A 26,065-nucleotide genomic window follows, 5' to 3' on the forward strand; every position below is an offset into this window, starting at 1 on the left:
CCTCTTCTGTCTCTGCTGCTAAAGCCACTTTCTACCACTCTAAATTCCAAGCATCTGCCTCTAACCCTAGGAAGCTCTTTGCCACCTTCTCCTCCCTCCTGAATCCTCCTCCCCCTCCCCCCCCCTCCTCCTCCCTCTCTGCAGATGACTTCGTCAACCATTTTGAAAAGGTCGACGACATCCGATCCTCGTTTACTAAGTCAAACGACACCGCTGGTTCTGCTCACACTGCCCTACCCTGTGCTCTGACCTCTTTCTCCCCTCTCCCTCCAGATGAAATCTCGCGTCTTGTGACGGCCGGCCGCCCAACAACCTGCTCGCTTGACCCTATCCCCTCCTCTCTTCTCCAGACCATTTCCGGAGACCTTCTCCCTTACCTCACCTCGCTCATCAACTCATCCCTGACCGCTGGCTACGTCCCTTCCGTCTTCAAGAGAGCGAGAGTTGCACCCCTTCTGAAAAAACCTACACTCGATCCCTCCGATGTCAACAACTACAGACCAGTATCCCTTCTTTCTTTTCTCTCCAAAACTCTTGAACGTGCCGTCCTTGGCCAGCTCTCCCGCTATCTCTCTCAGAATGACCTTCTTGATCCAAATCAGTCAGGTTTCAAGACTAGTCATTCAACTGAGACTGCTCTTCTCTGTATCACGGAGGCACTCCGCACTGCTAAAGCTAACTCTCTCTCCTCTGCTCTCATCCTTCTAGACCTATCGGCTGCCTTCGATACTGTGAACCATCAGATCCTCCTCTCCACCCTCTCCGAGTTGGGCATCCCCGGCGCGGCCCACGCTTGGATTGCGTCCTACCTGACAGGTCGCTCCTACCAGGTGGCGTGGCGAGAATCTGTCTCCTCACCACGCGCTCTCACCACTGGTGTCCCCCAGGGCTCTGTTCTAGGCCCTCTCCTATTCTCGCTATACACCAAGTCACTTGGCTCTGTCATAACCTCACATGGTCTCTCCTATCATTGCTATTCAGACGACACACAATTAATCTTCTCCTTTCCCCCCTCTGATGACCAGGTGGCGAATCGCATCTCTGCATGTCTGGCAGACATATCAGTGTGGATGACGGATCACCACCTCAAGCTGAACCTCGGCAAGACGGAGCTGCTCTTCCTCCCGGGAAGGACTGCCCGTTCCATGATCTCGCCATCACGGTTGACAACTCCATTGTGTCCTCCTCCCAGAGCGCTAAGAACCTTGGCGTGATCCTGGACAACACCCTGTCGTTCTCAACTAACATCAAGGCGGTGGCCCGTTCCTGTAGGTTCATGCTCTACAACATCCGCAGAGTACGACCCTGCCTCACACAGGAAGCGGCGCAGGTCCTAATCCAGGCACTTGTCATCTCCCGTCTGGATTACTGCAACTCGCTGTTGGCTGGGCTCCCTGCCTGTGCCATTAAACCCCTACAACTCATCCAGAACGCCGCAGCCCGTCTGGTGTTCAACCTTCCCAAGTTCTCTCACGTCACCCCGCTCCTCCGCTCTCTCCACTGGCTTCCAGTTGAAGCTCGCATCCGCTACAAGACCATGGTGCTTGCCTACGGAGCTGTGAGGGGAACGGCACCTCAGTACCTCCAGGCTCTGATCAGGCCCTACACCCAAACAAGGGCACTGCGTTCATCCACCTCTGGCCTGCTCGCCTCCCTACCACTGAGGAAGTACAGTTCCCGCTCAGCCCAGTCAAAACTGTTCGCTGCTCTGGCCCCCCAATGGTGGAACAAACTCCCTCACGACGCCAGGACAGCGGAGTCAATCACCACCTTCCGGAGACACCTGAAACCCCACCTCTTTAAGGAATACCTAGGATAGGATAAAGTAATCCTTCTCACCACCACCCCCCCCACCCCCACCCCCTTAAAAGACCTAGATGCACTATTGTAAAGTGGCTGTTCCACTGGATGTCATAAGGTGAAAGCACCAATTTGTAAGTCGCTCTGGATAAGAGCGTCTGCTAAATGACTTAAATGTAAATGTAAATGTAGGGGTAGTCGATTTGTGTAGTGACGGCCCGCGGGCCGTATCCGGCCTCCGAGCCCATTCAGTCAGTCCTCGGGATGGTTTGAGTAAAAAAAATACATGGGGTCAAGGTTAAAAAAACAATCCAGGTCACTCGACATTCTAAAACTAGACAATGTATCGAGAAGTGATAATGGACCTCTACATTTTCAAATAACTGTCCTTTCTCTGGTCCACAAACTGCTTTAGACAAACAAATCAGTCCGGAAAAAAACTGCTGAATTTTGGAATCCCGGGGTGGACCTCAAGCCGAAGTTATTGCTCAACCCTGGACTAGTGAGTGTCTAAATACATCCATATAGAATAGTTCAAATTTAGCCTGAACAACATGTCAACATATGGCAGGGACTTAAGAGATGCCGGTCCTGCTGTGAAATAGGAGGTCCTGCTGGATGACAAGAGAAGAAGATGGAACCCCTTCTGGAATTCATTACAGCTGGCTACTGCTCTACTCAAGAAGAAAAAACATTCATTCTGGGGGAAAAAAGCAGACGCATAACGGCTCTCCATTTAAATTCCCTTTCACTTACAACATGAAAGAGAAACATCAAATACACGGCACCACCCAGCAGCCTCTCCCTCCGGACCCGCTTCCTGCTGAGAGAAGACTCACGCGAGCTCACGCCAAGCAGCCAGACACCGCCACCACCTGGCCAGGGGGAGGATGTGCAGCCAGAGGAAGTGGGAGGTGAAGTTTATCCACATATCAAAATACGTAGATTCTCGTTACCTTATTTTAACATCACCCGCCTCCTCCCCCACACCTTCCTTTCCTCCAGCTCTGGCGAGACATCTGACAGAGGGTTAATGAAGTCTGCTAATTAGGTCAGGTTGAATTAAAAGCGGCTAGGGTGGTAGAGTGATGAAAGGGAACGTATTAAAGCAGTGTCCAGACCAGACTAGATTGATCAGCTGAAGGCTCTGACCCCCGATTGAAAAACACACATGATACTGACTGAAGGTTCCCCACCAATTAGACAGACAGACCAGTCATAACTGATCACTGAAACACTCTGCTATTAGAGTATGTATAATTTTCCCTGCATGCTAGCCGGCTGCTGTGTGGTGAGCAATTGAAGTTTGAGCTTAGCGCTGATATGATCTAGGAGTCTCACTGAGTCGGGGATAAAAAACTGCTCCAAGATCAGTGATGGTCAAAGGAACAGGTGACATACAGGGAGGAGTAAAGGGATAACTTGATGTAGTATGATGGCTACTGTAAATAAAGACAGGAAGAGATACTGGCCTTAAGGGCAAGAGAATACAACATACAGTGGGGCAAAAAAGTATTTGGTCAGCCACCAATTGTGCAAGTTCTCCCACTTAAAAAAGATGAGGCCTGTAATGTTCATCATAGGTACACTTCAACTATGACAGACAAAATTAGAAGAAAAAAATCCAGAAAATCACATTGTAGGATTTTTAATGAATTTATTTGCAAATGATGGTGGAAAACTTTTGTGATTGACCAAATACTTATTTGTCATAGTTGAAGTGTACCTATGATGAACATTACAGGCCTCTCTCATCTTTTTAAGTAGGAGAACTTGCACAATTGGTGGCTGACTAAATACTTTTTTGCCCCACTGTATATGGGAATGCAGTTACAGGTAGGATTGACGGTTGGAAGAGTAACATACAGCACCTGTATGACAGACATGTACAGCTCTGACAAAAACACGTGGTGGTTGTGGTGCATGTAAGGTGAGCTGTGTCTGTCCAGCCAGCTCAACACAGAGCAGCCCTGATCCCCCAGACACACAAAGACCAGAGGCAAGGAGTGTGTCAGAGCAGAGCCGGGGCTGCAGAGCCGCAGGCAGGATTAAGAGCCACTCAGACAAAAGCCCTACGAGAACCGTGGAGACAGCCCTACTGATACTACACTGCTCAAAAAAATAAAGGGAACACTAAAATAACAGATCTGAATGAATGAAATTCTTATTAAATACTTTTTTCTTTACATAGTTGAATAGGCTGACAACAAAATCACAAAGAAATTATCAATGGAAATCAAATTTATCAACCCATGGGAGGTCTGGATTTGGAGTCACGCTCAAAATTAAAGTGGAAAACCACACTACAGGCTGATCCAACTTTGATGTAATGTCCTTAAAACAAGTCAAAATTAGGCTCAGTAGTGTGTGTGGCCTCCACGTGCCTGTATGACCTCCCTACAACGCCTGGGCATGCTCCTGATGAGGTGGCGAATGGTCTCCTGAGGGATCTCCTCCCAGACCTGAACTAAAGCATCCGCCAACTCCTGGACAGTCTGCGGTGCAACGTGGCGTTGGTGGATGGAGTGAGACATGATGTCCCAGATGTGCTCAATTGGATTCAGGTCTGGGGAACGGGCGGGCCAGTCCATAGCATCAATGCCTTCCTCTTGCAGGAACTGCTTACACACTCCAGCCACATGAGGTCTAGCATTGTCTTGCATTAGGAGGAACCAAGGGCCAACCGCACGAGCACATGGTCTCACAAGGGGTCTGAGGACCTCATCTCGGTACCTAATGGCAGTCAGGCTACCTCTGGCGAGGACATGGAGGGCTGTGCGGCCCCCCAAAGAAATGCCACCCTACACTATGACTGACCCAACGCCAAACTGGTCTTGTTGGAGGATGTTGCAGGCAGCAGAACGTTCTCCACGGCGTCTCCAGACTGTCACGTCTGTCACATGTGCTCAGTGTGAACCTGCTTTCATCTGTGAAGAGCACAGGGCGCCAGTGGCGAATTTGCCAATCTTGGTGTTCTCTGGCAAATGCCAAACGTCCTGCACGGTGTTGGGCTGTAAGCACAACCCCCACCTGTGGACGTCAGGCCCTCATACCACCCCCATGGAGTCTGTTTCTGACCGTTTGTGGCCTGCTGGAGGTCATTTTGCAGGGCTCTGGCAGTGCTCCTCCTGCTCCTCCTTACACAAAGGCGGAGGTAGCGGTCTTGCTGCTGGGTTGTTGCCCTCCTACGGCCTCCTCCACGTCTCCTGATGTACTGGCATGTCTCCTGGTAGCGCCTCCATGCTCTGGACACTACGCTGACAGACACAGCAAACCTTCTTGCCACAGCTCGCATTGATGTGCCATCCTGGATGAGCTGCACTACCTGAGCCACTTGTGTGGGTTTTAGACTCCGTCTCATGCTACCGCTAGAGTGAAAGCACCGCCAGCATTCAAAAGTGACCAAAACATCAGCCAGAAAGCATAGGAACTGAGAAGTGGTCTGTGGTCCCCACCTGCAGAACCACTCCTTTATTGGGGGTGTCTTGCTAATTGCCTATAATTTCCACCTGTTGTCTATTCCATTTGCACAACAGCATGTGAAATGTATTGTCAATCAGTGTTGCTTCCTAAGTGGACAGTTTGATTTCACAGAAGTGTGATTGACTTGGAGTTACATTGTGTTGTTTAAGTGCTCCCTTTATTTTTTTGAGCAGTGTATATCATTATCTGGCTCCATATCACAGACTCCCTATCCAGAGATCTCCACCTTCGTCTCCCCTCAGTATACCTCCAACTCAACCCCCTTTCTCGGTCTTTCTATAGCCCCCAGAAGGTTGACATGTCATTAAACCTTGATCTCACTCTCTCCCCTTCTTTGGCTCCATCACATCTTATATCCCAACCCTCTCCCCTCCCTGCTTCCCCTCAAAGCTGGCCAGCTGCCGTGTGACCTAGTCCCCTCTCATTACATCACAGGTCTGAAGCCTTGCTCACAGTTCCAGTAGGATCAATTAGAGCTACACTCACAACAGAACACGTGTGTGCAATTGTAAGGGCAGACAAATAAACACAGTTGTAAGCTCACAAACAGTCACATAGGCACAGTCACATAGGCAAAGTCAAACACCACATGTAAGTAGAACTTTTTCCAAAATTACAGGATTTCCTGACAAAGACAAATAGTGTTGAGCTTTAGGAGCCCATAACACGCCAACCTTCTCCTGATTAAAGATGACAGCGGCCATAGAAGCACTCTGAACAGACATAACAGTAGACCGTAGCTATATATTCATCTCCTGCACATCAAGTTGCCAGGAGGGATTGTGTATAAACCAATACACTTCAGAGCTAATAGAGCTAACTGCTTTAACCTTTGCCTTGCTGCAGTCTGCTGTTTTCCCACTCCCCCTATTTATTTATCTAACCTAAAGAAATACTTGGAGTTAGAGTTCTTCTAACCTATGAAGCGAAGCTGGGAGGAAGAGGGGGGGATGGAGGAGGTTGGTGTGATACCTTACTCGTAATTATGTGATTTATAATGAAAATGCAAATTAAGTGAGAGGGAGTCTCTCTTCGCCTCGTTTAAATGTTTTCATTTTTTCTCCATTGTTCCATTAGTCTCCAACAGAGGAGCATGAAAGGCTGCTGATTGCCATAACATGGCAGTAACCACATTTTAGATGGATGGTGCAACTTGCTATTGGTGGTTATGGAAACAACTCTGGTGATCCATTTTCTTTCCCTCACAGTGACCTTCTTGGTATCTGGTACTCCATTGTTAGAGACCGGCCAAGAGAGAAGCATGATGCAAAATATGAACAGAGAAACTGCCATAAACACAAAAAAGATATCAAGATAAACAGAAAACCCTCGCACACGTATTCACTCACGCAGCTAACACACAAAAAAAAGTCAGATTACATAAATGGGATGAGCCCAATTCAAAAGTAAAACTTAACATGTACCATAAGGCTCATGCCATCAGGAAAAATCCCCACAGCCAATCTACTGTATTCTCTCATTGACCTGTGCACTTCCCTCAGCAAAGTCTCTACAACCCACACTGTTATCGTCTGGAGGCCCGTGTTCATATCTGTGAAAGCAATAATTACACCTAGAAGAGGTGTAAACATAGTTACATCTATCTGTAAATGTGAAGCGACACTTGACTTCCAAGCAATCAGTAAGGTAAGAAGAGCGCTTTCAGACAGACACGACTCTCCCTTCGACCATAAAAAGTCTCAATGTGGACCCAAATATCCTTTGAACTTAAAACTGCAACCTGATAAACAACCCAGAGAGATACTCTAAAATGCTCTAAAAGTGTTATAATTCAAAGGAGAGCATGAGAGAAAAAGCAAACAAAAAGAGAATTAGATCATGTTTTTGAAGTAGACGTCCTTCAGTTTGACTTTGCCAGGTAACACGCTTTCGTCTCCATTTTCCACATCAAGAGGATTTCAAAACACATTTGAGGACCAGAGAGCTTGGTAATTAAGCAGTCCTTGCTCATAAAGGGACCAAAAACTAAGCCTGTCTTAAGCTCCATTTCTCCATACCTTCCAGGTGTCTCTTCTGATTCCTCTCCTCTCGCAAATCATGTTGCCTGGAAACAATCAATGTGTCTAAATGTTTTATTTTTAACATATGTCCGGCAGCTTTGGTCAGCATTCGGCCTATTTTCTGTTCTTGAAATACAACATTTTTGAGACAGTTCTTCCTGCCCCTGACAACTTGACTGGTCTATACTGACAGATATGAGAGCTAAGACAGACTTATTAGATTTAGATCTATATTAGATTTATGGTCTAACTCTCTCTGGGTCTCTAGTATTGGGATCGGAATGTCTGTCTACAAAATACTTTTGTAGCCACGCCCCAAGGGAGCTCATAGATCGTGTCAGGATAATGGAACGCCCCTTTTTACCAGGGTATAAAAAGGACGAGTAAAGAATTAACATATCAGACCAGAAAAGCATGGAGCGTTAGCTACATGTGGGAAATGGTTGAAATATTGAACCAACACGAGGTGAAGAAAAACTCCCCTTCCGTGGTCCACACGTTGAAATGGAACTCTGAAACTCAACACAAGGTGATGAAAATGAACTTACCAGACCAGGACACCGCCAGTCTGAAGCTGCGCATGTAAAGTGAGTTTGGAACTTTGACTATCTACCAGAGGTAGAAACGAGAAAATCCTCTCAGATAATCACTAGTACAGCTAAGTAGCTGCTCTTATGAAACAGCCCATTGGAGACCGGACAACTAAGGAAATTGTGACCTCTGGTGGACAATCAGAGTGTGTACAAGTTGCCAACAGGAAATGCTAACAAAACCCCTTTTCAATAAGGTTTGTTTCACCAGAGAAGGATGATGAACGATGGCATTCAGACTAGAGGTTGACCGATTTATCGGAATGGCCGATTAATTTGGGACTGATTTCAAGTTTTCATAACAATCGGAAATCAGTATTTTTGGACGCCGATTTTTTTTTTACACCTTTATTTAACTTCTCTGGGGATATGTGGGACAGTAGCGTCCCACCTCGCCAACAGCAAGTGAAAGTGCAGGGCACCAAATTCAAAACAACAAAAATCTCAATTAAAATTCCTCAAGCATACAAGTATTTTACACCATTTTAAATATAAAATTCTCGTTAATCCAGCCACAGTATCGGATTTCAAAAATGATTTACAACAAAAGCACCACAAACGATTATGTTAGGTCACCACCAACTCACAGAAAAACACAGCCATTTTTCACATTTCACAAAAAGATCAAATTAATCACTAACCTTTGATGATATTTATCAGATGACACTCATAGGACTTCATGTTACACAATACATGCATGTTTTGTTCAATAAAGTGCGTATTTATATATTTTTTTATCATTTCATTGGCGCGTTACGTTCAGTAGTTCTAAAACATGCGGTGATTGTGCACAGAGCCACATGAATTCACAGAAATACTCATAAATGTTGATGAAAATTCAAGTGTTATGCATGGAACTTTAGATAAACTTCTCCTTAACGCAACCGCTGTGTAAGATTTCAAAAAAACTTTACGGAAAAAGCATAATGAGCACGGCGCTCAGAGCCAAAACCAGCCAAAAGAAATATCCGCCATGTTGCGCAGTCAACATTAGTCAAAAATAGCATTATAACTATTCACTTACCTTGGATGATCATCAGAATGCACTCCCGGGAATCGCAGTTCCACAATAAATGTTTGTTTTGTTCGATAATGTCCATCATTTATGTCCAAATAGCTTCTTTAGTTAGGGCGTTTGGTAAACAAATCCAAAAGGCGTTCAGGTCCAGCCGAACGTCGGATCAAAAGTTCAAAAAGTTACGTTACAGCCCGAAGAAACTTGTCAAACTAAGTATAGAATCAATTTTTAGGATGTTTTTATAATAAATCTTCAATAATGTTCCAACCGGAGAATTCCTATATCTGTAGAAAAGCAACGGAACGAGAGCTAATTCTCTCGTGACCGCACCTCAGCGCCTGTGGCAATCTGCCAGACACCTGACTCATTCCTCTCTCATTCGGTCCCACTTCACAGTTGAAGCCTGAAACAATGTTCTAAAGACTGTTGACATCTAGTGGAAGCACTAGGAAGTGTAACATACCCAATATCCCACTGTATCTACAATAGGGGCTGAGTTTCAAACTACAAGCCTCAGATTTCCCACTTCCGGGTTGGATTTTTCTCAGGTTTTCGCCTGCCATATGAATTCTGTTATACTCACAGACATCATTCAAACAGTTTTAGAAACTTCAGGGTAGAGGTCGACCAATTAATCGGAATGGCCGGTATTTTTGTGCGCCGATTTTTAAAAACTATTTGTATTGATTTTTGTAGTTTAAAAAAAATGCCTTTATTTAAGTCAGTTAAGAACACATTCTTATTTTCAATGACGGCCTAGGAACTGTGGGTTAACTGCCTTGATCAGGGGCAGAACGACAGATTTTCACCTTGTAAGCCAAGGTAAGTTGCTTGCTAGCATTAAACTTATCTTATAAAAAACAATCATAATCACTAGTTAACTACACATGGTTGATGATATTACTAGATATTATCTAGCGTGTGCTGCGTTGCATATAATCTGACTGAGCATACAAGCATCTAAGTATCTGACTGAGCGCTGGTAGGCAGAACCAGGCGCGTAAACATTTATTCAAACAGCACTTTAGTGCGTTTTGCCAGTAGCTCTTCGTTGTGCGTCAAGCATTGCACTGTTTAGGACTTCAAGCCTATCAACTCCCGAGATGAGGCTGGTGTAACCGAAGTGAAATGGCTAGCTAGATAGCGAGTGCTAATAGTGTTCAAACGTCACTCGCTCTGAGCCTTCTAGTAGTTGTTCCCCTTGCTCTGCTGTTGTCGTTGTGTTGCTGGTTCGAGCCCAGGGAGGTGCAAGGAGAGGGACGGAAGCTATACTGTTACACTGGCAATACTAAAGTGCCTATAAGAACATCCAATAGTCAAAGGTTAATGAAATACAAATGCTATAGAGGGAAATAGTCCTATAATTCCTATAATAACTACAACCTAAAACTTCTTACCTGGGAATATTGAAGACTCATGTCAAAAGGAACCACCAGCTTTCATATGTTCTCATGTTCTGAGCAAGGAACTGAAACGTTAGCTTTCTTACATAGCACATATTGCACTTTTACTTTCTTCTCCAACACTGTTTTTGCATTATTTAAACCAAATTGAACATGTTTCATTATTTATTTGAGGCTAAATTGATTTTAGTGATGTATTATATTAAGTTAAAATAAGCGTAGATTCAGTATTGTTGTAATTGTCATTATATAATATAATATAATAATAATAATATAATATACATTTTAAAAATAAATCGGCCGATTAATCAGTATCTGCTTTTTTTGGTCGTCCAATAATCGTTATCGGCGTTGAAAAATCATATTCGGTCGACCTCTACACCAGAGAGAGCCACCAGAGAGAGCCACCAGAGAAGAGAGAGCCACCAGAGAGAGCCATCAGAGAAGAGAGCCACCAGAGAGCCACCAGAGAGAGCCGAGAGAGAGAGCCGAGAGAGAGAGCCGAGAGAGACACGAGAGTGTGTGGGTCTACTCAGGTCCACCGCTGCATAGAGAAACAGAAAGACAAGGGGGCGAGCATTTTGAGGTGAGGACAGGCTTTTTTCTTCTCATTAAAAATGGAAACCTGTCATTTCTAAATGTACTCCCTAACACACACAGACACGGCTGACAGTGAGGGTCAGACACCAAGGCCCAGACCACCCACTGCCCACCTGCCTCTCCACAAGGCATCTCACAGAGAGAGCCTAAACTACTTTAGGAGCAATATACAGTCAGGGAAAAATGTGAACACCTATAGCTGCAATCGCCACCAGCATATCAGCTTCAAAAGCACATACTTCAGCAGATCCAATTAAGATCAACCCCTCTCTTAAGTTGTCATGCTGGTATGCTGAGACACTGCGATCAAGGGCAAACGCCTGCCACAGGGAGATAACGGAGTACAGCAGTCAACCCATCTCTGAAGAGTCTCCCTCATTTCTAACAGAGAGGACACAGCCTCCCTTCCTGCCCCTCCCAGGAGAACATGTGCCTCCCACCCACACACAATGAGACTAAGCAGGACCATTCAACAGCACAAACCCCCTGTGGAATAGGCATGTCAGCCCACTGTAGTACACAATCACCAGAGCTATGTCTAGTAATGGAGATAGAAGGGCTAGTCAGATGATGGAGGGTCCAAGTGAATGGCAATACATGGACAGAGACGATACAACAACAAGTAACATGGACAACAGCCTTTTTCTTGGCCATTTTTGGACGAACAATCAACACAGTAGACAAGCAGAAAGGAAGGAGGGAGAGAAAAGAGAGGGAGGGGTTGGAGATGGAGGTAAAGAAGGAAAAGCTGTGCTCTCCCTCTTTCCGTCTTCTCGTGTTGCTCTTTTCAACTTGCGGAAAGGAGGGGAAGGCAGCAGCACTAATAAGTTCAGCTCTATCCGTCTGCTGCTCGCCATGCGACAGGGGCTACTCTTCTGGTGCCCCGACGTCACTCTGCTTCCCAATTACCACATTTACACACTGCACCTCGTACCGCACGCACACACTCCTTCCCTCATTTACATTTCTGCAGCGCTATTTTAAATGCTTTACGTACTTCCATCTCACCTTTCTACATGTATATTATCCATACATGAATTAAACAGTGAGTTAGTTATACAGTGAATGCTGAGAAAGAGCAGCTCCTCTCTGTGGAAGGTGACGAAGCAGTGCATGAAGACTAACAGAGATGCCACCACCTGTAGCTGTGGCCAAACTGTTTCTTTTTAAAGCCCTGCGGTTGTGATGAAGTGTTGAGTACATCTAGACTCCAGACACCTTGGTGTGTGTGTGGTGGCTGGCGTCTATATGCCACCGCGTCTAGTCAGTACTCAGACGCAACACCGTCTTGACTCAGGACTGGGACTGAGACAAATATACAGAATTGTAAAGCTTTGCAACTTGATTCCAGACCACTTCGCCATCTCAGTGATGCATGTTGTCAACTTAACATCCAGTCTGATCCAGGATCAGAGTATTATCTGACCACAAAGTGCTGTGCAAAGCTGCCTGGCAGGCAACAGGCATCACATCCACCAAGCCAGAGTCTATTAAGATAAGATCCAAACAATAACAGTGCTGTAAAGTGGCTGTCCCCACCTCGTACCTCACCCTTCCCGTCTGACCTTTCCTAATTCAAGTTAAGGTTAAGTGTACCTGTGCTCGCTGCCTCTCAATATGTTCTCTCAGGGAGGCCTTTTGGTGAGTCATCAGATAGCGCTGGCTGCAGCAGTATTCTCTGAGGTTGGAAATGCCAGGCAGATAAGGCTGCTCAGGTGTTTGGTGTGCACAGATGCGCACGCACGCACAGTGCTGGGTGACATTTTAAAAGTCCTCACTGCTTCTCAGAGCACACCAGTTTAGTTTAACATTACCCATTCTCCTCACTGCAGCTTATCCTCAACATAATACTCCAACCATCACTCTCAGCAGCCAGACCCTTTAATCTTCCAGTCCATCCTGTTGGTCTGTGCCGGAGTTAACTTTCCCCCAGCCACACCTCTCACAGATTAACACACTCTAATGGTCATTAGAGTCTGGCACATTCCAATCTCCACCCGGCCAGTCAAACTCACCACCGAGACTGATTCAGTTCCCGCAGACTCATGGTGACAACACCAGACAATGACGCGGAGAGAGTGATGGGGTGAGAAAGTCCCCACTCAAAGGAAACAATTCACAAACCGGTAAACGTAAACAACAGCACATCACAGAGCAAGTACCTGTAGATGCTTAAGGGAAGGTGTGGCTGGGAAAATAGGCAGAAGTGAGGAAAGGAAAGAAGGAAAGAGGGATAGACAGGGTGGTAGAGGAGCTGATCACAGTTGGATTGTGGCCCTTCAGGAGGAGAAATAGAAATAAAACCTCATTATTAAGCAACTCCACACAAGCAGCCTGTTTGAGACTGGGGGAGCCACCGGCAGAACAGCTGCAGGGTTGCCGCAGCAACTGGAATTAGAACCAGGAGGCCGAATGTGAGACAGAAACCAGGTGAAAGAGAAGAGAGTGATTGAGAGAGTGAAAGAAAGTGAAAGAGTGAAATAAAGGGAGAGGAATCAAACACCTTTCCAGATTGCCAAGCGACAGGCGATGCCAGTCAGTGAATGTAGAGCACAGTTGATCAAAGTTGGCCGCTGGGCGGTAATACGTCCCCAAAGAATTACTGTGAAAAGACCTTTAAACCTCTTGAAGCTAGGGGGCACTATTTTCATTTTTTGAAAAATAACATGCCCAAAGTAAACGGCCTATTTCTCAGGATCAGATGCTAGAATATGCATATAATTGACAGCTTAGGATAGAAAACACTCTAAAGTTTCCAAAAAACTGTCAAAATATTATCTGTGATTATAACAGAACTGATATTGCAGGCGAAACCCTGAGGAAAATCCAATCAGGAAGTGCCTCTTATTTTGAAACCCTTCTGTTCCTTTTCATGCCTATCCTCCATTTAAAGGGATATCAACCAGATTCCTTTTTCTACGTCTTCTCTAAGGTATCTACAGCCTTTAGACGTAGTTTCACGCCTTTATGTTGAAGAATGAGCGTAAACGACCACATTGCATAAGTGGCCAGCTGATGGCTCTCAGAGTGATTCTTGCGTAAAAGAGAGAGGTAGCCATTTTTCCTCCCTGTCCTACTGAAAAGCCAATTGTTCCGGTTGATATATTATCGAATAGATATTTGAAAAACACCTTGAGGATTGATTATTAAAAAACTTTGCCATGTTTCTGTCGATATTATGGATATAATTTGGCGTTGTCGTGACCGCTATTTCCGGTGGATTTCTGAACATAACGTGACAAACGAACAGAGGTATTTGGGTATAAAAATAATCTTTATGGAACAAAAGGAATATTTGCTGTCTGTGAGTCTCGTCAGTGAAAACATCCGAAGATCAAAGGTAAACGGTTCATTTGATAGCTTTTCTGATTTTCGTGACCAAGCTTCCTGCTGCTAGCTGGACATAATGCTATGGTAGGCTATCGATAAACTTACACAAACGCTTGTCTTGCTATCGCTGAAAAGCATAATTTCAAAATCTGAGACGACAGGGTGATTAACAAAAGGCTAAGCTGTGTTTCACTATATTTCACTTGTGATTTCATGAATATGAATATTTTCTAGTAAGATTATTTGACCGTTGCGCTATGCTAATTAGTGTGGTTGCTGACAATTCTCCCGGATCCGGGATGGGTAGTTCCAAGAGGTTTTAATTAACCTCTTGGAACGACCCATCCCGGATCCGGGAGAATTGACGCGTCAATTAAGTAGCGTCAATTACCTGGAGCAGCCGTGAGGGAGGGGGACAGGGGATGGAGCCACTGACGGATGAGCGGATGAGGTGAGGTGGAAGGGGGCTGGGGTATGAGAGATACCCAGTGACAGGTCCTCTAAAGTCCTGAAGTAATTACTCTGTCTCCATAAAGAGACACTGGTCTCTGATCACTGCCCCGCACATCACTTATACACACACAACAGCATGCACGAGGGCCTTCACACACAATAAGCACACAGAACTATTTTAACATACATACCGTAATTTCCAGACTATAAGCCGCTACTTTATTCCCGCGGTTTATACAATGACGCGGCTAATTTATGGATTTTTCCCGCTTTCACAAGATTCATGCCGACAAAAAACTAAGCACCGTCACATAATGTGACGTAAATCGAGCGCGCTCAAACTTCCCATCATTCTGATTGCTGTAGTAATTTTGTCACCCTCATCATGGCAAAGACACGGAGAAATGCATATGATGCAGCTTTCAAATTGAAGGCGATCGATCTGGCTGTTGGAAAAGGAAATAGAGCTGCTGCACGTGAGCTTGGCCTAAATGAGTCGATGATAAGACGTTGGAAACAGCAGCGTGAGGAACTGACTCAGTGCAAAAAGACAACAAAAGATTTCAGATGGAAGAAAAGCAGATGGCCCAAAGTATTTACAGCCACTTGACATCAGTGTAAATCGTGCATTTAAGGTGGCGCTCCGTGTTCAGTGGGAGGCTTGGATGACAAGTGGGGAGAAATCCTTCACTAAAACGGGCCGCATGCGAAGAGCAACTTATGGTCAAGTCTGCCAGTGGGTCCTGACAACGTGGAGCATTGTCAAAAAATCCAATATCAACGGGTTTTGAAAGGCTGGACTGCTGCGTGTTGAAGGGGCAGCTTGAGCTCAGCAGGGAATTTGCCTCCGGATGAAAGTGACGGGAGCGACAATGAAAACGATCCAACATCGGATGAAGCAATTCTGAGGCTATTCAACTCCGACACCGAAGGAGATGACTTCAGTGGTTTCAGTGTACAGGAGGAAGATAGTAGCCTACGAAGAAAGTCATTGGTCACTGTTTAATTTTTCATGCAAGCGGTGTTTCGTTTAAAGGCTGTGTAAAGTTCATTTGTTTCAATGTACTGGTAGGCACCTGCGGCTTATAGACATGTGCGGCTTATTTATGTACAAAATACACATTTTTTTATAATTCAGTGGGTGCGATTTATATTCAGGTGCGCTTAATAGTCCAGAAATTACGGTACTTTAATCTGAGAAATACCGTGTGGGCGATGGTCAATTTCTACATAACGGATTCTGTTCACCTTTTGTTCCATCTAGAGGGTTGTTTCAGATCATATTTCACGATTTGTTAAGTTGACTAGAACTTCTACAAACACTTTATTTCATACAAATCCTCCGTTCTCTCCAGTATACAGTTCTGTCACAGGTCATTTACAGTTACAATATCCTCCCCTCCCTCATCTCTCACACCAACACTAATAATTATTCCCCTTTTCACACCTGAAAGTCCTTTATTAGAAATGAAGTGTTACTTTAGCTTTTTGAAGACAGACATCTGAATCATATATTGAATGATTCAATGCTGCCACCTACTTCTATTTGTGCTGTCTTTGCATCCACCCTCTTTCCTCTCATTTGTCTATCTTTGTCCTCTTTCCTCTTTCATTTCTTTGCGTCATTCATTTATTCAAACCCTAAATCTCACACCTTCTCCCATCTAAAAGGAACCTTCCTCTGTCAAAAAAAATTCTCCCACACCTAGTTATTGTTTTCTCTCTCAACATTTCCCTCAGTCTCTTCAAACCAGCCACCAGTCACTGCCCCACCCAAAAATCACCCAACTTCCCTGTGTTGGTACACCCCCCCTCACCCCTTATCTCCAACCCAGTTGGTACTCACCCAGATCAAAGTCCCTCAAACATCTGTGCTGCTGGCTGATGCCATGGCTGGGCCAGCTGGGCCCTCTGTCTGTCAGTCTGGGAGCAGTCCTCTATCTGTACGTCTGTCTGTCTGCGTCTCTGGCTGTGTCCCTCTGTTTGCCTGGGCCTCCTGTCCGGCTTTAGAGAAGGAGAACACAAACAAGAGATTGAGACGAGAGGAGTGTGAGTTCATTGTGAAAAACAACCATTACAAAAAACATTGACGCAAGACACATAGAAACAAACCGCTGACTAAGTGTATCTGAACTAAAGGTCGACCAATTATGATTTTTCAACGCCGATTCCGATAATTTCTCGAACCAGGAACACAACGACAACAGCCACCCCCGAAGCAGCGTTACACATGCAGAGCAAGGGGAACAACTACTCCAAGTCTGAGAGTGAGTGATGTTTGAAACACTATTAGCGCGCACCCTGCTAACTAGCTAGCCATTTAACATCACATCGTTACACCAGTCTAATCTCAGGAGTTGATGGGCTTGAAGGCATAAACAGCAGAGCTGCTGGCAAAACGCACTTATGAGCCTGCTGGAGCCTACCGTCGCTCAGACTGCTCTATCAAATCATAGACTTAATTATAGCAGGATAACACACAGAAATACAAGCTTTAGGTCATTAATAAGGTCGAATCCGGAAACTCATCTCGAAAACAAAACGTTTATTCTTTCAGTGAAATACGGAACCATTCCATATTTTATCTAATGGGTGGCATCCATTAGTCTAAATATCCCTGTTACATTGTACAACCTTCAACGTTATGTCATAATTACGTAAAATTCTGGCAAATTCGTTCACAATGAGCCAGGCAGCCCAAACTGTTGTATATACCCTGACTCTGCGTGCAATGAACGTAAGAGAAGTGACACAATTTCACCTGGTTAATATTACCTGCTAACCTGGATTTCTTTTAGCTAAATATGCAGGTTTAAAATCTATACTTCTGTGTATTGATTTTAAGAAAGGCATTGGTGTTTATGGTTAGGTACACGGAGCAACGACAGTCCTTTTTCGCAAATGCGCACCGCATTGATTATATGCAACGCAGGACACGCTAGATAAACTAGTAATATCATCAACCATGTGTAGTTATAACTAGTGATTATGATTGATTGTTTTTTATAAGATAAGTTTAATGTTAGCTAGGAACTTACCTTGGCTTCTTACTGCATTCGCATAACAGGCGGGGTCCTCGTGAGGCAAGTGGTTAGAGCGTTGGACTAGTTAACCATAAGGTTGCAAGATTGAATCCTGACAAGGTAAAAATCTGTCGTTCAGCCCCTGAACAAGGCAGTTAACCCACCGTTCCTAAGCAGTCATTGAAAATAAGAACGTGTTCTTAACTGACTTGCCTCGTTAAATAAAGATTAAAGTGTAAATAAAAATAAAAATACAAAAATTACAGATTTCCGATTGTTAAGAAAACTTGAAATCGGCCCAAATTAGTCAGCCATTCCAATTAATCGGTCGACCTCCAATCTGAAAGGACTCAGGTACCTCTACTTAATAATACTTGTGTGAATGTGTAGTGTAAGTTTAGCAAGGAAAGTCCAGCCAGACAGTACAAAGTAACGCCCCAGTAGTTCAATCGGAAGACGATCTCAGTGAGACTCCAAAAACAGTGCTGTCTGTCTGGCCTCTCTCTCCCTGGCTGAACAGTTCGAGTCTCTGGTGTAGGAGAAGTCTGTCTGTCTCCTTCCCTCTCCCTCTGTCGACATGGCTGAGGTGGCCCTGTCTCCCCCATGGAGGAGCGGGATTCATTTAGTGAGGTGTCTGATTTGAGGTAAAAAAAAGACTGATGCCACACAGCAGAATTGTTAAAACACTTAATTATGTCTAGTAGGGATGCACAATAAATCGGTGAGCATATCGGAAAGGGCCTATATTAGTAACAAATGCCAACATCGGCCCGATGTCTTACGCCAATATGCAAAACCGATGTTAAAGCTGACGTGCATACCTATATAACGTAGGTAGATGACGTGCATACCTATATAACGTAGGTAGATGACGTGCATACCTATATAACGTAGGTAGATGACGTGCATACCTATATAACGTAGGTAGATGACGTGCATACCTATATAACGTAGGTAGATGACATAATGATGCCACGAAAAATACAGCGCTACACAGAACAAAAGCAGAAAAATACAAAGCGCACTTTTCCAACAACCAAACAAGTTCAAGTCCAGCAGTCAATTGAAAGAGTAAGAAAATGTCAGCGAGACAACTCAAAGGCAAAATCCATTAACGCCAAGATAAAGGAATTCATTGCCCTTGACAATCAACCCTTCTCTGTTGTGGATGTTGGCTTTCCCCGACTGGTCAAGCCCAGGTACACACTATTTTTCCGATGTTGCCCTACCGGAGTTACACAGTATTGTTGAGACGTACATCTATGAGCTCACTGCTATTAGCTTCACGACTGACATTTGGACCAGCGATGTCAGCCCCATGAGCATGCGGAGTTTGACAGCACAGTGGGTCGACGAGTATTTCGTACTGAGGAAGGCCGTATTGCATGCTCAAGAATGTGCTGGTTCTCATACCGCTGCTGCCATTTCAATGGCATTTGAGAACATGTTTGAAACATGAACACACTCCTAGCGCCATTCGAACAACTGACTGGAGAAATAAGCTAATCAACAGCGTCTGCAGCAGACGTGATGCCCTCTGTAATGGCATTGAAACGCCTGCTCAACAAAACTGCCAACAGACCGGGGGGTTAAAACTTACAAAAGTCCTCGAGGCTGTGAACAAGCAATTCGGTGGCATTCTCTCTGAGCCTCTTTACTGTGTCACCATCGATCTTGATGCTAGGTACAAGGACCGCTACTTCGATGCAGACAGGGAACAGGGTTTACGTGAAATGTTACATACACAGCTGGACAAGATGGAAACGGACACAGTGACAGTGTGCAACGAGGAAGAGAGGCATCGGACAGACCGATCAGAAACTTAACTGCTTGACATGTATGATGAAATCCTGGTTGATCCCCAATGAGCCATCACATCTCCCAAAAATATTTTCAGTTTATTATTCCTTGCCCACGAACATTCAACCACCCATCAGAGATGAATGCAATACAGTCTGCTTTCTCTGTCATTTGCTTGACCTTACCTTGAACTCTGTTGAACTATGCATCCAGAAAATGAGTAGATAAAGCATGTCTGGTTGGAGGGGTGTACGCTGGGCAAAGAACATTCAGAAATCTCTTCCAATATACATTGCCTGTGAGGATCAGTGGTGAACCAGTTGCATACACAGCTCGAGCTGACATTCATCAGCATTTCTATGACTACGTTCCTCCATTGAGTCAAAAAAACATCTGATTCCAGGAGGATCGTGAGCCTGAAACTCCTGAAACCTATAGCAGTAGCCATTGCACAGATTTAGGGAGACAATGCCATCCTGTCTGATGTTCAGACTCTGCTTGCAGATGTAAGATAAGAAATCCGTACTGCCCTTCCCACTTCACTGTTGCTCCAAGCAGAGGAAACTGTAGTTCTGAAATAAATCAAAAAGCGTGAAGACTTCTGCCTGAAGCCCGTACATATTGGACCCCAAGTATGCTGGCAAGCGCATCCTGTCTGGTGCAGAGATCAACAAGGCCTATGGTGTCATCACTATTGTGTCTCGCCACCTTGGCCTGGATGAGGGCAAGGTTCTAGACAGTCGTGTCAACATATCTCACCAGCCACCTGGTGGAAGGGACTTAGTGGATCTGAGGCTCTTATCCCGGTTGCCTCCATCATCCTCCAAATCCCACCAACATCAGCCGCCTCAGAGCGCAACTGGACCTTGTTTGGGAACACATACCAAAGCACGCAACAGGCTGACCAATACAAGGGTTGAAAAATTGGTGGCCATCTGGGCAAATTTGAGGCTTTTTGAACCTGACAACAAGCCATCCTCAACAAGGTTGGAAAGTGACAGTGAAGATGAGGCCTCAGAGTCTGATGTTCAAGAGGTGGACATTGAGGTCCAGGGAGAAGACAAGGACGCCTGAGGGGAAGACATCTAAAGCTTCAGTTTCTAGACTATCATTTTACCTATGTTGAATATGTTTTTGGAAGAAGTGATGGATCATTGGGGATCATTCAATATTCCCTTTTGTTGTTCAGTGAAATCATCCCATCTGAAGAGTCAACTCATTTAATTAAAGTTCAATTTGTAACTAAATAGTTTTTTAAATTTCTATTGGAAGGATTTAATCATTTGCAATTATGTCTACTTATGATAAACCTTTTACCTTATGTTTCTGTCTCCATATGATATGGTAAATATATCCAATGCAAAAAACATCTACATTTAAAATGGTATTAATATCAATTCCATGGAAAGTTGCCACCTCTGAATATTCCCCAAAATGTGTTATCAGTATAGTTTTTTTTTTGACAATGAAAATATCGGATATCAGTATCGGCCAACAATGTCATATCGGTGCATCCCTAATGTCTAGTAATAAACACTAGCACTTCTAGTTCCCGCAGAGACTCCCACATAACTGAACAAGATAAACTTCATCAGGTTTAAGATATGTCCTCATATTAGGCTTAATTATATAACTTACAGACATGTACAAAGACAATAGCTGAGGAATGTGAGACACTTCAAGCTCTTCTGGTTTGTAAGACAAATTACTGTTTCAGAGCAGTAATCTAAAACAAATAGGCCCAACTTGAGACCATGAAGAAAGCCAATCCAACCTGAATCACAACGTGAAGCCAAGTGCAATACCACTCTGACTAACAATGTCTCTCTGTGACATGCTCTGAATAAAGAACTCTTCCCCCTCTCTTTAATCCAGACCCTGCCATAGCCCCTGGGTCAGAAACTCAGAGAGAAGAGAGGTGCACTGAAGGAATGAATGGAATCATCTTAACACCCTCAGGTTTACACAAGCCAGTCACAAATGTCAATCAGATGCAAAATATAGGGGCAAAATGCAAGCACAGAATGTGAGAGGCAGTGCTACTCTCAGAGGTGTGTGTCTCAGGGGGACAGAGGCTTGATCAAGAGCTCACCTGCAATGAATATGTGAGTGTTCTTATTGACTGGACAAGCAGATGTGTATTCAAAACCTGACAACAGAAGCATGAGTCCGGTCGATATTTTTGGGCTCCAAAATCACTAATGCCTCCTGGTTCAAACACCATTTTAACAGGCAAAATGGGGATTAAGAGAAACTTAGGTCTGACAATATGCTGTGATTGTGTCAGACTGTGTACAAAATAATGAGTCAACTGTGTGAGGTGAAGAGGGTGTGTCTCCGTGGTCCTGTGGTGGGCAGAGCCTTCCTGGTTGGTCTGTACAGTGAAAGTAATTTGGCTAAACCAGCCTTCAGACCTACATAACAGCGGAACAGCTACTTAGATCTACTACCTCTACTGTCTGAATCGGAGACTAAAATCCCCTTGACTCACTGCAACACCTATCCTCCTCGCCCTGTCTATGAACTATGAGCATTTACTCTGTGCTTTCTCTCATCTCAATCTCTTCTGGCCATCCCTCCTTCACCCCCTCTTCTCCTTTCTCTGACCTGTACTCATTCTCTATGCATCAGTCTCCCACCTTCCTCCTTCTCTTCCCCTCCCTCCCTGACTGATAGGCGTCAGTCAGCGGTGTGGTAATGAGTTGGGACTCCAGGAAATTAGGGTTGACCTGCAGTGTGTGATCTTGTAATCAGGTTGGGTAAACGCTGGGGCCGCGCTCTGCCACCCTCCTTGCCTCTGCACTCCCTGCCCCGGCCTGTCTGTCTACCAGTGAGCCTGATCGTTTAGTCAGGTTGGAGGGGAGATGAGATGACAACACAGACACCCGCTGCCATCCATCCTGTCAAGACTCCATGGCAGAGCAAACCTACATCTCCTCAGCTTCAGAGAGCAGGGATTGGATGGTGAGGAGGAGGGGAATGAGGGAGAGGGAGGGAGGGGAGGAGGATGGAGGGAGAGGGAGGGAGGGAGGGGAGGATGGAGCTGAGAGAGACAGGAGAGTAGCGGGGGGGAAACAAAAGTGTAAGAAGAAAACAAATGGATAGCAGAAAAAGCAAAGTGAGAGGAAGAATGGGAGATGAGAGGCAGGATGAAAGATGGGTCGATGTACTACAGGCTGATGAAAAAGAGAGAAGGGGGGCAGCAGACAAGACAAGGAGAGGATAAAAACAAAACTAGAAAGGATTGAAGACAAATTAAGCAGAGGGCGGAAAGGGACGGGGAGAGATGGGGATAGACATTAAAAGACGTCAGCCATGATACGGGGAAAAAGAGAGAAAAAAGGACTGTTCCTCACAGGTTCACCGCTGCTGAAACCCCCTAAGACTTGAAAGAGGAATATTTAGAGAGCGGCAGCTGGCCAGGGGGTCACATCAAGCCCTTGACTATGTTCAAAAAGAGCCACTAAGAGTGAATAACTGTCATAATTATGAGCATAACTGGGCCAGTCAACCCTGTGCTGCTGCTGCACACACAGTGGAGGATCTAAGTTATTCACACACACACAGGGCCATAAAGGAGTAATATGCCTAATACGATAGACTAGCATCCTGTCTAGGGGATGTACACCATCAGCCAATCCGGGGGCTACTTAATACTAGGGCTGGGAATTGCCAGGCATCTCACAATACGATATTATCACGATACTTAGGTGCCAATACAACACGTGTTGCGAATCTCACGCTTCTGTATGTATTGCAACTCGATGTTTCAAGCATATTGCTCACCATATGGTCTGCTACAGAGGCACAACAGAGAGCCATGAGAAAATGCATTTTAATCAATCCGTTTTAAAAAATAAGTTGGAGAACAATAATATATGAAGGAAAAATACTGGAGTTTTGAATTAGCGCAAAAATAACATTGCGATATTGTCAAAACAATACGATATGGCCTCCCGAGTGACACAGTGGTCTAAGGCCAGTTCGATTCCGGGTTGTGTCACAGCCGGCCGTGGCCCGGGAGCCCCATGGGGTGGCGCATAATTGGCCCAGCATCGTTCGGGTTAGGGGAGGGTTTGGCCGGGGGATTTCCTTGGTTCATCATGCTCTAGCGACTCCTTGTGGCCGACCGGGCGCCTGCAAGCTGACCTCAGTTGGACGGTCTTTCCTCCAACACATTGGCGCACATTGGTGCAGCTAGCTTCCGGGTTAAGGTTGCAAGTTCAAACCCCCAATCTGACAAAGGTACAAATCTGTCGTTCTGCCCCTGAACAGGCAGTTAATCCACTGTTCCTAGGCCGTCATTGAAAATAAGAATTTGTTCTTAACTGACTTGCCTAGTTAAATAAAGGTTAAAAAATATATATAAAACATTTAAAAAGTGAGCAGTGTGTTAAGAAGCAGCGAAGCAGAGCAGCGCGGCAGGTCCTGTTGCGGGGGACACAACTCCCACAGAACTATTTGACCTCTTACTCCCCTCCCTCTCTAGATGAAATCCTGCGACTAATGAAGGCTGGCTACCCAATAACCTGTCCACATCACCTCCCCAGACCATCTCTACAGACCTTCTCCCATTCCTCAACTCATCCCTGACCACTGGCTGCGTCCCCTCTGACTTGAAGTTTGCCTCTCCTTAACTAGTGATTATGATTGATTGTTTTTTATAAGATAAGTTTAATGCTAGCTAGCAATTTACCTTGGCTTACTGCATTCACGTAACAGGCAGGCTCCTTGTGGAGTGCAACGAGAGAGAGAGGCAGGTCGTTATTGCGTTGGACTAGTTAACTGTAAGGTTGCAAGATTGGATCCCCCGAGCTGACACGGTGAAAATCTGTCGTTCTGCCCCTGAACGAGGCAGTTAACCCACCGTTCCTAGGCAGTCATTGAAAATAAGAATGTGTTCTTAACTGACTTGCCTAGTTAAATTAAGGTTGAAAAAAATTATAATAATTTGGCAAATCGGCGCCCAAAAATACCAATTTCCGATTGTTATGAAAACTTGAAATCGGCTCTAATTAAATCGGCCATTCCGATTAATCGGTCGACCTCTAGTCACATGGTATGTAAAGTGGATTAACTTTGAGCACCTTTATCTCCTGAATGTTTTGGCAATCAGGTCCAAAAAGTCACTTTCTGGCCCTTTCTTCCATGAGCAAACATCAATGGAAAGTTTTGCATAAATCAAAGGGGATGCTGTCAAAAATTGAATGAATTCAAATGGATTAAACCAAGAGACAATTGTGTGTGCGCGCATACTGTGTGTGGGAGTCAGATAATAATGAGTGAGGACTGATGAGTCCAAGCCTAATCTCTGGTCATATTTACACCAACACACATTCAGATAAACACAGCCCCCCTTCTCCTTCACATAATTTCATCAACTCCAACTCGTCCCCCATTCATCTCCTAACCTCTCAAGCACCATCTCTATCTACTTTTCCCACTATCACACTACCCCTCACACCATCTCCCTCTATCCCTCTCCTTCAAATTTCCCATTCTAAATCCATTTCCACCCTCCCCTCTTTTCTCTGCCCATCCACAATAGCAGCCTTTCCAGGAGGGCCATCAATCTTCGCTCAGAGAGCGCTAAGGCTACGGCAGATTACCAGCTCTCCTTACTGATCACTGCTGCTGCTCACTGGACAACACAGGGAGGGAGGCACAGGGAGGGAGATTGTGGTTGGAGCCCCAAACCAGGAGAGAGCTACGCCCATCAAATCTGCAAACGGTATTTGCATCCTAAATCAGAGGTGTATACATTTAAATCCAAACTGAGAACTCCCTACCTGTCCAACCCACACCAGTCTGTCTGTCCCCTGAGAAGACTCAGAGCCTAAGGAGAGAGCATTTAGCGAGGTTTTCTATAGATAGATAAGACCCACTTCTAGTCTTTAGTCTATATGTAATGACAGGGTAGAGGTAATAGCCCAGTGATTGTGGGGATCCATAACCAGCCTACAAGGGTTGGCTTCCACTTACAGCCTGTGAGATACAGTAGAGTTAGAGGGAGAGTAGAGGACAAGTGAGGGGCAGATAAGATAGAGGTGGAAGAGTGGGGAGCATTATGCGTTAGGTAGAGGCTGGGAGGCAGGGGTGCAATGAAGCAGCTGATGTTTATTCACTTGTCAAAACGCTACAGGCAAAGACATGCAAGGTGTGCCTTCTGGAGACTTCAGGGCAGAACAGAGAGGGTTAGGGGTGTGTGTGTAGCTAAGGAGAGGTATTATGGTGTTAGTGTGGGGTGTGTTAGATATTTATTTACAGGCCAGGATTAGGGGGATGAGGCAGAGTAGAGACGTGACCTTGCAGCCAAGTTTTTTTTTTTTACGAGACGCCTCACAATAATCCACACACGCCTGTGCCACCACCAAGGCCAGTCCTCTACTATAGAGAGGCTGGTGGAGGGGGGTACTGAACGACAAGGGCTCAGATCTTATATATCTCCATGCTATCTTCGGTAACCCCCTGCAAGTTCAAAATCTAACTGGAATAATAAGAATCATGAATATCATTCTGCAATGTAAGGCCCTGTCCTTGTTTC

At 45.0% G+C, this 26,065-nt stretch overlaps 1 protein-coding gene across 2 annotated transcripts in view; it reads right to left on the reverse strand.

Annotated features, from left to right (window-relative positions):
• The window catches only part of spop (speckle type BTB/POZ protein), a 113,662-nt gene that overhangs the window by 75,232 nt on the left and 12,365 nt on the right, over nt 1–26,065 (reverse strand). The window contains exons 1-2 of one of the 2 annotated variants that reach the window (XM_065010283.1): nt 17,737–17,824; nt 16,545–16,702 (exon numbers count right to left, since the gene is read on the reverse strand). The gene's annotated coding sequence lies outside the window, so the exon portion shown is untranslated. Of the gene's footprint in view, nt 1–16,544; nt 16,703–17,736; nt 17,825–26,065 lie in introns of those variants that run through there. The other variant, XM_065010282.1, reaches the window with a different exon arrangement.

This window comes from Oncorhynchus nerka, linkage group LG26 (assembly GCF_034236695.1).
Source record: "Oncorhynchus nerka isolate Pitt River linkage group LG26, Oner_Uvic_2.0, whole genome shotgun sequence".
NCBI lineage: Eukaryota > Metazoa > Chordata > Actinopteri > Salmoniformes > Salmonidae > Oncorhynchus > Oncorhynchus nerka.